The following is an 8,967-nucleotide window of genomic DNA, read 5'->3' on the forward strand; positions in this document are numbered from 1 at the left end:
ACCAAAAAAAAAAAACAGAAAAAATATATTAACCATTGTTTCAAACTTTATTTCCAATTTCTTTAGCTTGCTTAGCAAAGAATGAATTGTGCATAAACACACACTGAACAGAGCTGCACTGCCCAAGGCGCTTGAGCTTCAAAATATTAGAGATCTAGATTTTATTAGATCATAAACAAAACGATTTTTAAGAGCAGCTGTAATACAAAAGAGCAGCTCCCAGGAACTTCTTCAAGTTTTACTTTCTGCGGAAGTCGACTCCATCCAGTTCGCCTTTCTTAGAGGCCTTATCCACATTCCCCACAACGTCTGCAGCTTCATCCTCCTCCTCCTCGCCCGTAGCAAATGGTGCTTTTGCATCCACAGGTTGTTTCAGTGGAGCCTCTGCCAGCCTCAAACACGTCAGGCTGTGTGCACCGAGCTGGTTCAAGACGCTGGGGGGCCTTTCTGTGGGCTGCTTTGTCCCAGCGTGGCCTGTATCGGTGAAAGTGTTTGCTGCCAGAGAAGCCGAACTTCAGGGGTGTTGAAGCAGATCACTGTTCCTGGGTTTGTAAACACAGTCACCTCCTCATGCCGGAGATGTTTACCCCTTACCTCTGAAGTTTTCACCGCCTGCTGTCCTTGTTCTATGGACCACCTTCTTCTGCCTGGAGCAGTTCCTCTCCCACCGATGCGCACCTGTGCCCACGGCTGGCCGAGTGTTCCCTGGCTCATGACAGTGTCTTTCAGCTTGTCGGAAAGGAATGGGGCCTTGAGGGGTTAGGGTTGGTGCTCAAGGGGTCTGACACCGCCTGCAGAGACCCAAGATGGCAGCTCAAAACAAAAATGTTAACCGGTATAGAAAGCGTACAAAAGAAACACACAGAAATTCTGAGAAGAAAGTCTTCAAATGTTCACAAAAAACTACGAAAAAACTATGTGTGGAGATCTCCAAAAAAATAATTACACCAAAATCAACTTATCTTTTTAATCTCATTCATCCATGTTTTAGAAGCCCACTCATACAATGACCGGAATTAGAAATGCAATAGATGAAAATTAATCTTAATGTGAATGGAAGGGGAGAGGGAGTGGGAGAGGGGAGTGTTGTGGGTGGGAGGGAAGTTATGGGGGGGGCTATTGTAATCCATAAGCTGTACTTTGGAAATTTATATTCATTAAATAAAATAAAATCTTCAAAAAAAAAAAAAAAAGAAAAGAAAAGAAATGCAATAGAAAGTGTCAGCAGCAGAATAGATCAAGCTGAAGAAAAACATCTCTGAACCCGAAGACAGGTGATTTGAAAATACCTACTTAGCAGTAAAAAATGGAAAGGAATAAAGAAATGCTACAGAATTTCTGGGACACTGTCAAGAGAGCTAAGGGTGTAATATGAAAGTTACAGAGTGAGGATAAGAGTGCTTTTTTTTTTTTTGCAGTATTAAAATGCATATATTGACATGCATGTAATTAAAATACAGTATTAATATGCAGTAATAAAATGATTACATATTTATATTGAAACAATGAAATTGCATTCATACATAACATCTTTTACAACAGTGAATGCCAAATGTATAATAAATCCAAATTTTTAGCTGAGAACAATAATGAAACCACTAGAACAAAGCATGGAATAAGATATTTTGACTTCCCTCTAGGAAAGATCCATAAGATATGACAGAAAAATAAAAATCTATAGTTGAACAGAGATAAATTAAGCATAACAAAAATTTAAAACCTGATCAAAAGATATTATTTTTCAATTAATTTTCATTTAAGTTTCTTTATTTTCTCTTCATTGCTTTGTAATTATTTTTTTTTATCTTTTATTTAATGAATATAAATTTCCAAAGTACGACTCATGGGTTACAATGGCTTCCCCCCCAATACCGTCCCTCCCACCCACAACCCTCCCCTTTCCCACTCCCTCTCCCCTTCCATTCACATCAAGATTCATTTTCGATTATCTTAATATACAGAAGATCAGCTTAGTATACCTTAAGTAAGTATTTCAACAGTTTGCTCCCACACAGAAACATAAAGTGAAAAATAATAGATGATTTTTTTTTAAATGATGATGAAATCAGATCAGACCTATTGTCATGTTTAATCCCAGTGAGAGTCAAGTTGGGAATTGAAAATTTCTTTCTTTTTTTTTTTTTTTTTTTTTTTACAGAAGATCAGTTTAGTGTACATTAAGTAAAGATTTCAGTCGTTTGCACCCCCATAGAAACACAAAGTGAAATATACTGTTTGAGTACTCGTTATAGCATTAAGCCTCAGTGTACAGCACGTTAAGGACCGAGATCCTACATGAGGAGTAAGTGCACAGTGACTCCTGTTGTTGACTTTGCTTTGTAATTATTTTTAAACATAGAAATATTTTATGTAAGATGTACAAACTTCATGAATTTCATATACACAAGTTTAGCAACATAGTGATTTTTCCCACACTCTAACCCTTCTTCCTCCAAGTCAAGTTAAAATATCCTTGCAAAAATGCTTGATATCTATCTATCTATCTATCTATCTATGGGTATCTATAATATAAAGAACTCTTAAAGCACAATGCATTAGAAGCAATCTAATTCTAAAATGATAAAACATTTTTAAAAAATGGTTCAGCACACAAAAGATGTACAAATGACAAGTAAGCACATGGGAAGGTGCTCAAAATCACTAGTTATTTTGGAAATGAATATTAACCACATAATATTATTTCTAACATAATGCCTAGCAGAATGGGCTAATGTTTCTTTTTTTTTTAAACTTTTATTTAATGCATATAAATTTCCAAAGTACGACTTATGGATTACAATGGCTTCCCCCCCATACCGTCCCTCCCACCCACAACCCTCCCCTTTCCCACTCCCTCTCCCCTTCCATTCACATCAAGATTCATTTTCGATTATCTTAATATACAGAAGATCAGCTTAGTATACATAAAGTATGGATTTCAACAGTTTGCTCCCACACAGAAACATAAAGTGAAAAATAATAGATGATTTTTTTAAATGATGATGAAATCAGAGCAGACCTATTGTCATGTTTAATCCCAGTGAGAGTCAAGTTGGGAATTGATAATTTCTTTTTTTTTTTTACAGAGGATCAGTTTAGTATGCATTAAGTAAGGATTTCAACAGTTTGCACCCCCATAGAAACACAAAGTGAAATATATTGTTTGAGTACTCGTTATAGCATTAAATCTCAATGTACAGCACATTAAGGATAGAGATCCTACATGAGGAGTAAGTGCACAGTGACTCCTGTTGTTGACTTTACCAATTGACACTCCTGTCTATGGCATCAGTAATCTCCCTATGCTCCAGTCATTAGTTTCCAAGGCTATGGAAGCCCTCTGAGTTCTCCGACTCTTATCTTGTTTAGACAAGGTCATAGTCAAAGTGGAGGTTCTCTCCTCCCTTCAGAGAAAGGTACCTCCTTCTTTGATGACCTGTTCTTTCCACTGGGATCTCACTCGCAGAGATCTTTTGCCAGAGTGTCTTGGCTTTCCATGCCTGAAATACTCTCATGAGCTTTTCAGCCAGCTCCGAATGCCTTTAGGGCTGATTCTGAGGCCAGAGTGCTATTTAGGACATCTGCCATTCTATGAGTCTGCTGAGTATCTCACTTCCCATGTTGGATCACTCTCCCCTTTATTTACTCCATCAGTTAGCGTTAGCAGGTACTAGACTTGTCTATGTGCTCCCTTTGACTCCCAGTCCCTTCACCATGACCAACTGTGAACTGAAACTGATCACCTGGAACAGTGAGATGGCATTGGTACATGCCACCTCGATGGGATTGAATTGGAATCCCCTGGTATGCTTCCAACTCCACCATTTGGGGCAAGTCAGCCTGAGCATGTCCCAAATTATACATCTCTTCCCTCTCCCATTCCCACCACCATGTTCAACAGGGATCACATTTCAGTTAATTTTCAACACTTAAGAATAACTGTGCATCAATTACAGATCTAAACCAGTCATATTAAGTAGAACAGATAAAAAAACTACTAAGAGGGATAATGTATTTAGTTGTTCATTAACAGTCAGGGCTATGCTGATCAAGCCACCATTTCCCATAGTGTCCACCTCACTCCAACAGGTTTCCCTCTTGGTGTTCAGTCAGTCGTCACCGATCAGGGAGAACATATGGTATTTGTCCCTTTGGGACAAAGAGTGCTTATTAAAAGAAATAATGACCAAAAATGTCCCAGATCTGAAGAAAGATATAAACATCCAGATAGAGAAAGCATAAAAGTCTTCAATGAGATTCAACCCCCAAAACACTATCAAAACACAATCAAATTGTCAACAACCAAAGACAAAGAGAGAATCTTGAAAGCAAGAGAAAAGAAGATATCTATATACGAAGGAACTCCCACGAGGCTGACAACAGATCTCTCATCAGAGACTTTTCAGGCCAGGGGAAAGTGATAATATTTTCAAAATATTTGGGGGAGCAGAGCTGCAAGCCACAAATACTTTACCTGAAAAGCTGACATTCAGAGATGAAGGAGAGATCAAGAACTTCTCAAACAAAAGCTAAAGGATTCATCATTGCCAGAATTGTTTTATGAGAAATACAAAAGGAAGTTTTTCAATTTGATATGAAAGGCCATGAATTAACAACATGAGAAGATAAAGTTCACTGCCTAAATTAAGTATATAGTATTATTAAGAATACCCTGGCCAGCACCACGGCTCACTAGGCTAATCCTCCACCTAGCGGCGCCGGCACACCGGGTTCTAGTCCCGGTAGGGGCACGGGATTCTGTCCCGGTTGCTCCTCTTCCGGGCCAGCTCTCTGCTGTGGCCCGGGAGTGCAGTGGAGGATGGCCCAAGTGCTTGGGCCCTGCGCCCACATTCGAGACCAGGAGAAGCACCTGGCTCCTGCCATCGGATCAGCGCGGTGCGCCGGCCACTGCGGCCATTGGAGGGTGAACCAACGGCAAAGGAAGACCTTTCTCTCTGTCTCTCTCTCTCACTGTCCACTCTGCCTGTAAAAAAAAAAAAATAAATAAATAAATAAAATAAAATAAAGAATACCCTAATGCAGGGGGTTAAGATGCTGCTTCGGGTGCCCACACCCCACACTGGAGGGAGGGGATGTGGGTCCTGGCTCTGCTGCAATTCCAGCTTCTTGCTGGGGCACCCTGGGAGGCAGCAGGTGACTGTTCAGGTTGCTGAGTCGCTATCGCCCGTCTAAGAGATCTGTGAGTTCCCAACGCCTGACTTCAGCCTGGCCCAACTGTAGCCATTGTGGGGATCTGGAGAATGAGCCAGTGAATGACAGTACTATCTGTCTGTCTGTCTCTCAAGTAAATAAAAATAAATAGAAATTTTAGAAAGAGAAAACTCATTGAATCACAAAGGAAGAGAGAAACAAAGGCGCTCCAAAAGAACCAAATAACAATTAACAAAATAGTCCTTATCCATCAGGAATTGCCTTGAATAGAATGAATTGACTTTCTCTATAAGAAGACACAGAATAACTGAATTAATTAATCAATATCAAACTAGGAAGAGGGCATTTGGCCTAGCAGTTAAGGTGCCCGAGTCCCATACTGTAGCGCCTGGGTGTGATTCTTGGCTCCAATTCCCGACTCTAGTTTCCCAGAACATGGGAGACAATGATGAGGGGTCAAGTAATTGGGCTCATGCCATCCTCATGGGAGAGCTGGTTCCCAGCTTCAGTCAGGGCCACCGCAGGAGTTTGAATAGTGGACAAGCAGACGGGAGCATTCTCTCCAACCCCCTCCCCTTCTCTCTCTCCCTCTCAAATAGATAAATAAAAAATTTTAAAAGATCAAATTATATGCTGCTTATAAGAGACTCACTTCAGCTTTAAGGACACACAGAAACTGAGAGTGAAGGGATAGAAAAAGATATTCCATGCAAATGAAAACAAAAAGAGAGTAAGGTAGTTAGACTTATATCAGACAAAATACACATTAGGTCAAAACTTGTCACAAGAGACAAAGATCGTTATGTAATGATAAAGGAGTCAATTCATCAAAGGACATAACAATTGTAAATATATATGCACCCAACATCAGAGTACCTTAAAACATAAAGCTAATGGCAATACATCTGAAAGGAGATATAAATAGCAATATAGTCACGGTAGGGGACCACTCTCAACAACGGATAGATCATATGGACAGAAAATCAATAAGGAAACATTGGACCTGAACTACACTTTAGAACAAATGTACCTAACAGACATAAAAGAACTTTCTACACAACAGCAGCAGAATGCAAGCACACATGAAACATTCTCCAAGAGAGAACAAATTAAAAGGCAACAAATTCAAGAAAATTGAAATCATTCCAAGTATCTTTGCTGATCAATCTATGAAAACAGAAAACAACAGCTGGAGAAAATCCAGAAAATTCAAAAAACATGCAAATTAAGTATCATACTTCTGAGTAGTCAACGGGTCAAAGAAGAAATCAAAAAGGAGCCTTATCTGTAGCTTGAGGCTACAGACTAAGAGGCGCTAGACACAAAAGCAGAACTGAAAACAAAGGAATTAAAAAGTTTGCATACAAAGTGGGAGCAACCACCTCCCACTCCACAGCTTTCCCCACAGAACTTAAGAATAGCAACAGCCAGGCTTGTCTTTTCTCCTTGCTCCCAAATCCACTCTCCCAAGTGAGTGAGGCACCCTTCTCCCCAGGGATGCACGCCAATATTATACACACACTCACACATGCACACACTAATCCACACAGAGCCTCCAATCAGCCTTCCATTGCCCGATGCTTGCAATGGACAACCTTAGAGAACAAAACAAAGAAACATAAAATTCAAAGGAAATGGACAGAATATAAGGCTAAAGAGAATGTAAATAAATTATAATACACTACAGAGTTTAAAAAATGTACCTCTCTATGAAAAAAGAACAGTGAACAATCATAAAATGACAGGTTTTTTGTTTTTTTGTTTTTTGTTTTTGTTTTTGTTTTTTTGTTTGTTTTTGACAGGCAGAATTAGACAGTGAGAGAGAAAGACCGAGAGAGCTTTGGCCAGGGAGTGCGGTGGAGGATGGCCCAAGTACTTGGGCCCTGCACCCCATGGGAAACCAAGAGAAGCACCTGGCTCCTGCCTTTGGATCAGCGCGGTGCGCCGGCCGCAGCGCGCCAACCGCAGCAGCCATTGGAGGGTGAACCAATGGTAAAGGAAGACCTTTCTCTCTGTCTCTCTCTCTCACTGTCCACTCTGCCTGTCAAAAAATTAAAAAAAAAAAAAATTAAAAAAAAAAAAAGAGAGAAAGGTCTTCCTTCCATTGGTTCACTCCCCTATGGCCGCCACGGCCGGCGCACCATGCTGATCCGAAGCCAGGAGCCAGGTGCTTCCTCCTGGTCTTCCATGGGGTGCAGGGCCCAAGCACTTGGGCCATCCTCCACTGCCCTCCTGGGCCACAGCAGAGAGCTGGACTGGAAGATGGGCAACCGGGACAGAATCCAGTGCCCCAACCAGGACTAGAACCCATGGTGCCGGTGACGCAGGCAGAGGATTAGCCAAGTGAGCTGCGGCACCAAATAGTTCTTAGAAATTAAAAATATAGGGGCCGGTGCTGTGGTGCACTGGGTTAAGCAGCAGCCTGCAGCACCGGCAACCAAGATGGCAATGGTTTGAGTTCCATTGAAGAACCTTAAAAATCAAACCAAGGTGGAGTGACTTAAGCTAACACTATTAAAAACAAGAAGTCACCTTTGCCCCGAATAAAAAATTAAAGTTTAAAATTACAGCCCTAAACTTTTTTCCCCCAAAGCTAAACTTAGGTGCAGCTATAAAAATAAGGGACCCTATGCTTAGCTAGCTGCGACACTTGTGCCTGGCTGTGCTAAGACCTAACCCAGTTTGTATGCCTCCTAATACTCAAATAACGGTGTGGGAAGCGGGACTCCGCTCTCCCACCAGGGGAACAAAGGGAGCGAGACGTCATCCCCCCTCAGGGTGAACAAGATGGCGCTGGCAGGGAAAGGAACTACTAAAGAAGTAAACAACAAAATGGCGACGAGGTGCATGCCTCCCATGTGATCCCGTAGCTGATTGGATAGAAGACGCATGCCCTTCACATGATCAGCTCGCAGATTGGACTGCTGTGTGCATGGACTCTATAGTGCTTTTGATTGGTCGCTGTGGGTATATAAACCGTGTGGCTTGTACTGGGGGCACTCACCGGACTCCCGAGTTCAGGAGGCCCGTCTGCGCAGACGCCAAATAAATCCTCTTGCTTTTGCATCAGCTGGTCTGGAGTCTGAGTCTTTGGGGTGTGCCTCTCGACGTGTTAGCGTCCTCACTCCGAGGGTCTAACACCATCTGCTCCACTTCTGGTCCAGCTCACTGGTAACGTGCCTGGGGAAGCAAGGGAACATGGCCTAGGTCCCTGGGCACCTGTAACCACCTGGGAGACTCAGAAAAAGCTCTTGGCTTCCACCTGGCCTAGCCCCAGTCATTACAGCCATTTGTGGAGTGAACCAGCAGATGAAAGATCTCTCTGTATCTCCCTCTTTCTATGGAACTCTTTCAAATAAATAAATCTTAATATAAAAAAGAGTACCTGCTTATGTGGGAAAAAAAGCATTTTTAAGAAAAAGGAAAGCAATGAAAAGCATTGTAATTGAAATTTTTTAAACTTACGAATTTAAAAAAAATCTGGAAGAAAGAGATGATACTGGGTGCTCAATGAACATGTACTAAAGCATTAATGCATGAAGGAAAAATTGAATAAATGAATGACTAGAAAAATCTATAGTCCAGTTCTCATTCCTCTCAAGAGTCAATCTTGTACTTTAATTGACAGCCAAGTATTCCTATCTCTTTATTTAGTATATCAGATAACAGAGGCATAAAACGAAAACTTCCAGACAAGTGTACTTCTCCACCTTCCAAGGTCTGCATTTCTAATAGAGCTATCTCTTTCCCGAACTCTTATGCTAGACAGCTTGAGATTTTCTTGGACTGTTCTTT

At 41.2% G+C, this 8,967-nt stretch overlaps 1 pseudogene; it reads right to left on the bottom strand.

The window, feature by feature from the left end:
* Nucleotides 1–238: 238 nt before the first annotated feature.
* Nucleotides 239–8,239, bottom strand: LOC138844795 (transcription factor BTF3 pseudogene; annotated as a pseudogene).
* Between the last annotated feature and the right edge of the window lie 728 nt (nt 8,240–8,967).

This window comes from Oryctolagus cuniculus, chromosome 12 (assembly GCF_964237555.1).
Source record: "Oryctolagus cuniculus chromosome 12, mOryCun1.1, whole genome shotgun sequence".
NCBI classification, from domain to species: Eukaryota; Metazoa; Chordata; class Mammalia; order Lagomorpha; family Leporidae; genus Oryctolagus; species Oryctolagus cuniculus.